Source organism: Podarcis liolepis (assembly GCF_965112155.1).
Source record: "Podarcis liolepis genome assembly, chromosome: 11".
NCBI classification, from domain to species: domain Eukaryota; kingdom Metazoa; phylum Chordata; class Lepidosauria; order Squamata; family Lacertidae; genus Podarcis; species Podarcis liolepis.
The window spans coordinates 40,748,722-40,758,055 of NC_139565.1; the positions used below are offsets into that span (position 1 = coordinate 40,748,722).

A 9,334-nucleotide genomic window follows, 5' to 3' on the forward strand; every position below is an offset into this window, starting at 1 on the left:
AGGTGATTCAGAAATAACAACTAATCCAGAATGCGGCAGCTAGATGGTGACCGGGTGTGACCGCACACAAGATATAATTCCTGTCCTAAAGGATCTACACTGGTTCCCAGTACATTTCTGAGCACAATTCAAACCGTTGGTATTGACCTTTAAACCCCTAAACGGCCTCGGCCCTGTATACCTGAAGGAGCATCTCTACCCCCATCATTCAGCCCAGACACTGAGGTCCTGCTCTGAGGGCGGTTCCCTCACTGTGAGAAGTGAGGTTAGAGGGAACCAGGCAGAGGGCCTTCTCGGTGGTGGCACCTGCCCAGTGGAATGCCTTCGCATCAGATGTCAAGGAGATAAAGAACTACACAACTTTTAGAATACATCTGAAGGCAGCCCTGTATAGGGAAGGTTTCAATGCTCAATGTTTTATTGTGTTCTTATATCGGTTGGAAGTCACCCAGGGTGGCTGGGGAAACCCAGTCAGATGGGTGGGGTACAAATATTAAAATTGTTGTTGTTCTAAGGCTGTCAATGGCTACTAACCTTCATGGCTGTGTTCTCCCTACACTGTTGGAGACAGTATGCCTCTGAATGCCAGTTGCTGGGAATAATGAGTGGGGAGATTGCTGTTATTCTCCTTGCAGGCTTCCTATAGGTTGGTCACTAAGCAAACAGTGGGTGAGATGGACCATTGGTGTGATCCCGCCGATGTTCTTCTGCTCCCATGCTGGTGTTCTTGCTTGAATAGCAGTTTGTGGCTCTTGTTCCTTTGTCCAGTGGATGGAGTCCGGAGCGTCTCTCCCCACAGCCCTTGCTTGCTTCTGTAGTCTCATGGCAACTGGCAGGTGGAGCCAGGTGTCCTTTCTGGCAGGGAGGGACAGAAGCAAACTCCTTGCAGCTGCTCCTTCTCTGGCTGATGGACGAAGCCAGGTTGGCCTCTCCTTTGACTGACTGAATTTATAAGCCGGCCATTCAGTGATAGTCTCAGGGTGGGTTAAATTGTATACAGTGGTACCTCAGGTTACAGACGCTTCAGGTTAGAGACGCTTCAGGTTACAGACTCCGCTAACCCAGAAATAGTACCTCGGGTTAAGAACTTTGCTTCAGGATGAGAACAGAAATCGTGCGGCAGCAGTGGGAGGCCCCATTAGCTAAAGTGGCACCTCAGGTTAAGAACAGTTTCAGGTTAAGAACAGACCTCCAGAACGAATTAAGTTATTAACCCGAGGTACCACTGTATATTAAATTAAATCATCTTCCTGGGAGACAAAGGCAGCCTCACAGTGGCCCTTAGCACCTTGGCTGATGGCAGAGACCAGCATGTTGTCCTCCAGCACTGCAGACCCAGGACAAGACATGTTTCAGTTTCAAAGCCTTGGTTCTTGCACATCATATGTCTGCTAGAATGGCAACCAGCTTTGGGCAACAACAAAGGTCTCATTACAATTAATTCATCACCACCTAAACCTCAAGGCAATTTACACTGAAGATAATTAAAGGCAGTTAAAGGCACAAACATGACCAATACATTTGAAGTAAGACTAAAACTCTTAACATGTGAACACCCATAGAAAAGCTCTGTTTATCCAGCTGGGAGAGCTTTTCAGAACAAAAATGTCTTCAACTGTTTCTGGAAAGTGCAGATAGTGGGTGCCTGTTGAGTCTCAACAGGGATGATATTCCACAGAGGAGAGGCAGCCCTACTTCTGAAATCTTTGGAGCTCACACAAGAATTCTAGAACCATGTAATTGGAAGGGACCCTGGAGGTCATTGTGGTTCAACTCCCTACAATGTAGGAATATGCAGTTGTCCCATATGGTGATCAAACCTGCAACCTTGGAGTTATCAGCACCATGTTGTCTCCCACAGACCACAGTGTCTAAGGCATAAGTCAGTCTCTGAAGTAACCTGGTCCTGAGCTGTATAGTATAAGGGGATGTATTCCGGACTGGATTGTTAACACCTCGGTGGGTTTTCATAAAGTTTCCTGAGCATGTTCCTGGGAATGTAAGAAGCTGCCTTATACAATGCCAGGCCATTCATCCCATCCAGCCCAATATGGTCCATTGAGGCCAGAAGTGGCTGGTGAAGATGTCCCAAGGAGGACCCCAAAATTATTTTAACTTGAGACATTTGGGAAGGGGTGGACTTGAAACCTTCTGCATACAGAGCATATGTTCAGCCCAGTGGTGGCTTATGTCCATTGGGAATGGTTGGGCAGAAGGCAGGGAAACCAATGGTAATGACAGATGCAGCCAACTAATTCTAATTTTGTCCTCATCCTCCTTCCTGCTGAGTTCTGCAAGGACAACATCAAGGAAGAAGCTGATAGGCAGAACCACCACCACCCCTGGCTGGCTGCAAGTAAGAAGCCAGGGGCTCACTGAGGGCAGACTGATGGGGTGGGGCAGTGCCCCATTCAGCCTACCCTCAATGGCTTCAGCCATTGAGCTCAATGGGTGCTTCTCTAAAGATACTGATGCTATTCCTATGGACAGGGCTGGTCTAGGATGCTTTTGGGTTATGTAAAATGGCTCCATACACTTCAGCTTTTGTATAGCTCACACTTGATTGTGGATAAAGTCATGAAATGGCCTTTGGTGGTCAGGGACTGTACCGAGCTGCTGAAATTTGTACAGTCTCTTCGGGGGGGAGGGGGGATTGAAAGAAACATTGGGCCGGATCCAGCCTGTTAATTGAACTTAGTTCCAGTAGAAATCAATAGGGCTTAAGTTAAGTCATTAATAATTTGTCCCATTGATTTCAGTGGGACCTGAGTTCAACTACCTGAGTCTGGACACAACTTGTTATTTATTTATTTATGCTTGCAACTTTAATGTGCGCAGGGAAGAGAAAAAACAACACAGTCCTGTGTTTGGAAATGTTCCTTAAGAGTGTTGAAGGATGCCGAAGCAGCTTGCCAGGATTTTGCATCTTGGAGGGATGGAATTCATACAGCTTAGGCATTAGTACAGTCTGCCTGCGTACTTGCTTCCCATATGCTCAGTCTGTATATTTGCAAAGGCCTACGTGAAATTAGACAATGCATCTTCCGGTTCCAATAAGACACACTCCTTGCAATGAAACAGGCCTCACACAATCTTGCCTCTGGAAAGTTCTGCTGCATGGGGAAGTGGTGAGTAGGAAACGCTATTAAATGCTGAATATTATAGGTCAACAATTTGCCACCAGCATTATCACAGTGAGCTGTCATTTCGAGAAGACCAAAGGGAACTGCGAAGTGCATTTTCCAAGAATTCCTTCTCATAATAAATAACAACTAAATGATTTCTTTCTGCATATGACATGGGTGTGCAGTGACATACTCTGTACCTTTTTGCTGCTCCCTGCAAGTCACAGGCATTTCTTGAAATATTAAGGAAAAGAACAGCGAGATATTATTTGGTGTTTATGTCTAAGTAACACGGTGAGGGAATGCCTGTCTCTTTCACTTAGGATGGATCAGAATGAAGGAGAAATATACCAAAAATGATCATTGGGTGATGGTAAAATTAAGGCAACAGTCCTCACTATCAACTAAATACCTGGTGTATGACACTTTTAAGAGAAACAGCTATGATCCAGGAGGCCAACTCCTCAGAGGTGTGGCTTTAGTGGAGATGTTTCCTTTTTGCTTTTTGCTGCCTTTACTTGTTTATTGTTGTTGCTCTTTAATCATGGGTATATGTTGTGTTTTTTAACATTTATTGTAAGCCTCCGAGGAAACACTTATTGATGGGTAGATATATAAATTGAATATATAATAGTAATAACTGTAAGTGATCTCTGTTGTCATAAAGGTAAAGGGACCCTTGACTGTTAGGTCCAGTCACGGATGACTCTGGGGTTGTAGCTCTCATCTCGCTTTATTGGCCGAGGGAGCCGGCGTACAGCTTCCAGGTCATGTGGCCAGCATGACTAAGCCACTTCTGGTAAACCAGAGCAGCGCACAGAAACACTGTTTACCTTCCTGCCGGAGTGGTACCTATTTATCTAATTGCACTTTGTGCTTTCGAACTGCTAGGTTGGCAGGAGCAGGGACCGAGCAATGGAAGCTCACCCTGTCGCGGGGATTCGAAACTGCCGACCTTCTGATCGGCAAGCCCTAGGCTGTGGTTTAACCCACAGCGCCACACTCAGAGTATAATTAAATAGACTTAAGTCCTCAATTTCCATAGGTCTGTTCTCAGTATGACTTACAGCACAGTCCTAATAATGGGTGGCATTTCATCCTAGTCCTACGTAGAGTAGACCCATTCAGGTTAATGATCATGACTAATAGGCTCATTCATTTCAGTGTCTCTCCTGCTCCTGCCAACCTAGCAGTTCGAAAGCACGTCAAAGTGCAAGTAGATAAATAGGTACCACTCCGGTGGGAAGGTAAACGGCGTTTCCGTGCGCTCCTCTGTTTCGCCAGAAGTGGCTTAGTCATGCTAGCCACATGACCCAGAAGCTGTACGCCGGCTCCCTCGGCCAATAAAGCGAGATGAGCGCTGCAACCCCAGAGTCGGCCACGACTGGACCTAATGGTCAGGGGTCCCTTTACCTTTTACTTTGAGCAGAACATAGTTGAATACACTCCATGTTTGTTACTATGGCTTTTTGTGTGTGCAGAAACCACAAAATATTGTAAACCACCCCACGATCCATGAATGAAGGGTGGTATAGAAATTTAATAAATAAATAAATGAAAATGAACAAGCAAACATATGTCTATTAAGACGTAAGCGTTATTCAATTCAGCAGGGTTTACTCCTAGGGTAGTGTGGTTAAGTTTCCAGCCTTAGCTGGATATCACCGAGTAATACCTTCTTGGGAGCAATTCCAGTGTTTGAACTTTTGTAGGGGAAATACATTTGCATTTCACATTTGCTAATCCTTCTGGACTTTGGGTTGTCTACTTTGGACTGTATGAAATGTGTGTGTGTGTGTGTGTGTGTGTGTAAAATATATAAATTCCCCCAAACCCCTTTATGGAACTTCCCTTTTGTTTCTATCTTTAGGATGAAACTTAATTTCCACTGCAATTGTTTCTCTCTCTGTGTGTGTGTTTTATTGTATTTAAACAGTAACATAGAGGAACCACATTTCTACTGCAAATGTATCCAGTGACTGAGATTCTGAGAGTTTCTGGTAAAGCGGGAAGCTGGCATTTTATATTAATGGCCCAGTATCCAGCCATCTATCAGTAAGTAGTTGTTTATTGTCTGTTGGGGAAGGAATAATTTAATGAAAATCATATCTGTGTGATTAGAGTACCCAGCCTGAATGGCAGATTATGATCTTGAGACAGTCACAAGCATGTGGTCATCTGTTTCATTTGTTTATTTCTTCGGCTTTCCCTCAGAGGCATCCAATCATTTTCTATACATTTATAAACCCTCACAGAACATTTATAACCTTCCCCTCCCCTTCTCAATGCAGTTAAAAAAAAAAATCTCAAGCATAGAATAGTTCCAGACAAAAGGCTGTCAGAGTTTCATAACTATTTTAGCTTTCATTCTTATGATAAAGAGTGAGAAGTGGCATCAAATTAATCCATTCTCGAGAACACCTTAAAATTATAATGAGGACAAAGTGGAACAAAATGTATTCATTCTCACGGCTCCTCTCCTGATTTCACCAGAATAGCAAATGGCAAAATATATTAATTCTTATAATAAAAATGTAATGAGGACAGGAGATGGTGCAAAATGAATTAATTGCAGCGGCGGACTCAGCAAATGAATGTGGGATTTTTCCACTCATTGCACATGGGCCCCAGTATAATTCCTGGATGGCCAATGGGCGCCATGTCATCCTAAATGGGATGCAGTATTGACGTTTGCATGCCAGGGACCAGTTTACTTCGAAGACCACCTTTCTGGCACAGCTACAAGTGCCACAACACACTTGTTCCACATTTGTAAGGAATCAATCTTATACTGAGGCAGCACACAGACTTTGGAACTCCCTGCCTATTGACATCAGGCAGGAGCCTTCACTGTACTCTTTTCGGTGCCTGCTAAAACCATTTTGTCAAAAAAAAACCCAAGCCTCACCCAATACAGGATGTTGGCATATGTTTTAATCAGTTTTTCATCATTGATTTTGATCAATTTTTAAAAAAGTTTTAAATACAGTGGTACCTCGGGTTACATACGCTTCAGGTTACATATGCTTCAGGTTACAGACTCCGCTAACCCAGAAATAGTACCTCGGGTTAAGAACTTTGCTTCAGGATGAGAACAGAAATCGTGCTCCGGCGGCGCGGCAGCAGCAGGAGGCCCCATTAGCTAAAGTGGTGCTTCAGGTTAAGAACAGTTTCAGGTTAAGTATGGACCTCTGGAACGAATTACCGTATTTTTCGCTCTATAAGACGCACCAGACCACAAGACGCACCTAGTTTTTGGAGGAGGAAAACAAGAAAAAAAAATATTCTGAATCTCAGAAGCCAGAACAGCAAGAAGGATCGCTGCGCAGTGAAAGCAGCAATCCCTCTTGCTGTTTTAGCTTCTGGAATAGCTGCACAGCCTGCATTCGCTCCATAAGACGCACACACATTTCCCCTTACTTTTTAGGAGGGGAAAAGTGAGTCTTATAGAGCAAAAAATACGGTAAGTACTTAACCCAAGGTACCACTGTAGCTATTTTTCCAGACCACTTTATTGTATTATTCTTTTTATGAATCACTTTGTGGTATTTCCCTTCTAAGGTTCCAGAGCAGGTTACAGCATTAAAGCACAATATTAGAAGCAGTTTAAAACAGCTTGCAATCACAAAAAATGGGTGAGGGTGGGTGGGTATACACACACACACACACTCCTCATGTCAAAAGCCAAGGCAAAGAGGTATGCATTCAGCATTACACTAGAAGCTCTATAATGAAGGTGCTGGGTGCACCTCTGGAGAGATAGAGTTCCACAGCTTAGGGGCCACCACAGAGAAGGCTCGTCTTTTGAGCGTGAGCCAGCTGATTCGCGTGAGAGCCAGCAAGAACAAAAAATGAATGTCTTTTGGTTAGGCGCTCTGGCGTGAGCCAGCAAATTCCCACCAGGGAGACAGACAAAAATAACCAGGACATTCTAGGATCCAGTCAGAAGCCAGGTTGGCTTCCAAGACGTTCTGCTCAAATCAGGACAGTTGAGGGGTACACTTTTGACCTCCTGAACCTTTAGAATTATCAAAACGTATTCTGTTTTTAAATGTTTTAAATGTGGCCATGCTCGCATGTAATATCTAAAGGGGAGTGGGAAACTTCATTTTGCTAATTTTAGATGTCCAGAAGATAAGAAATGCTTGTCCTTTTAAATAAACAATGCAATTTGTGTTTGCTTGTTGTTGTTTTTTAAAGGAAGTTATAATTATAGCTGACATTTCAGAGCTCAGTGATGAAGGTGTAGATTTCGCAGAAAAGCTATTTGACTTGTGACATTAAGTTGGTGGAAGGCTGGAAGGGGGGAGAGGCGTTGCTTGAAAGCCAGTTTTGTGGGTGAATTTGGGGATAAACCAAACACCATCTTTTATGCTTGGCAATTAAAAAAGGGCCAACATCCTTTGGCAGTCAGATTTCTCAAAATGACAACCCAGGTTTCCAACCTCTCTATACAGTTCTCACTCTGCTAATGTCACTTTAGCGCTTTTCACTATGATTACCACATCCACCGGAGGGGGGGGCATTATGTGCCTCAGAAATGCCAATTGTAATTACTCACATATTGAAATACATTTTATAGCTCATTCGTGGTGACAAGAGCTTCTTACCCTGTGAACTTTCAGGCGGTTAGCGAGAACAAATGGAGGCAGCCCAGACTTCCTTTTTAGTCTTCCAGAGGTGTTCACATGAATGGGCCACTAGGCAGCATTGTTCCAAAGTGGCCATTATCAGCAACAGTGCCAGGTTATGGAGACAGTGGACATAATCCACCTGGGTTGTTCCACAGACACGTCTTTGTTAGCATTTCATTCCTCCGTTGCTGGATGTGTGATTGTTACATCACATGTCTGTGTTTACTTTCTAGAAGAGAAGAAGAGAAGAGGAGTTTGGATTTGATATCCCACTTTATCACTACCCGAAGGAGTCTCAAAACAGCTAACAATCTCCTTTCCCTTCCTCCCCCACAACAAACACTCTGTGAGGTGAGTGGGGCTGAGAGACTTCAAGAAGTGTGACTAGCCCAAGGTCACCCAGCAGCTGCATGTGGAGGAGCAGGGAATCAAACCCGGTTCACCAGATTACGAGTCTACTGCTCTTAACCACTACACCACACTGGCTTTCTAGGCTTGGAAAGTGTGAGAACGGAAGCTAGTCTTCTCTCTTCCGCTCTATTGTACTGTTGTACTTTCTCTCTCTATCTCTCTTGGAGAAGAAGGAGGAGAGACGCCATGATTGCTTTGTGCTGTTTATAGTAAAGTAAAGGTAAAGGTACCCCTGCCCGCACGGGCCAGTCTTGACAGACTCTAGGGTTGTGTGCTCATCTCACTCTAGAGGCCGGGAGCCAGCGCTGTCCGCAGATACTTCCGGGTCACATGGCCAGCATGACAAAGCTGCTCTGGCGAGCCAGAGCCGCACACGGAAACACCATTTACCTTCCCGCTAGTAAGCGGTCCCTATTTATCTACTTGCACCCGGGGGTGCTTTCGAACTGCTAGGTTGGCAGGCGCTGGGACCGAACGGCAGGAGCGCACCCCGCCGCGGGGATTCGAACCGCCGACCATGCGATCGGCAAGTCCTAGGCACTGAGGTTTTACCCACAGCGCCACCCGCTGTATATATTGCTTAATAAATACTTAGAATGCGCACACCAGCGCCCCACTTATTTTCTGCTAAACTCTGCTGAGTGAGCATGCACATAGTCTTCCGATATGTGTCGCTGGAAGCATGCCGGGACTGAAGATTTATGGACATCCCAAGCTGCGCTTCATAAGGAAGACGCCCAGAGAGGTTTGACTCATTCTGGGGGCTGCGTGTGCCATTGGGAGGGCAGTGGTGGTCACCACAAAGAATGACAGCTGACAGAAGCTCCTGCCAAATTCAACACTGCCATTGTTGGAGTAAGACCAAAAAGCAGAGTTCGGGAATGTGGTTCTCCAGATGTTGCTGGACTGCAACTCTCATCCTCTCTGGCCATTGGTCTTGTTTCTGGAGCTGATGGGAGTTGTCGTTCAGCAACATCTGGAGGGTCAGAGGTACCTCACAGTTGTCCAGAATTCACACTCTTTAAGGCTGGGTCTAGGGAATGAGAAGCACAGCAAATGTTTGTACCCATTCATCAGCTCTGCATTCATTTCAGAATGAATGAACTAATGAAAAATAAAAAACAAACCAGCTCTGTTCTGTTCCGTTTTAAATTTGTTTCAGAC

At 44.8% G+C, this 9,334-nt stretch overlaps 1 long non-coding RNA gene across 1 annotated transcript; it reads right to left on the reverse strand.

Moving 5' to 3' along the window:
• Nucleotides 1–413: 413 nt before the first annotated feature.
• LOC310688751 lies at nt 414–8,939 on the reverse strand. Its single transcript, XR_014517138.1, has 3 exons — nt 8,777–8,939; nt 7,736–7,988; nt 414–855 (listed from the first exon to the last, which is right to left on the reverse strand). It is a non-coding gene; the product is annotated as an uncharacterized lncRNA (long non-coding RNA).
• Between the last annotated feature and the right edge of the window lie 395 nt (nt 8,940–9,334).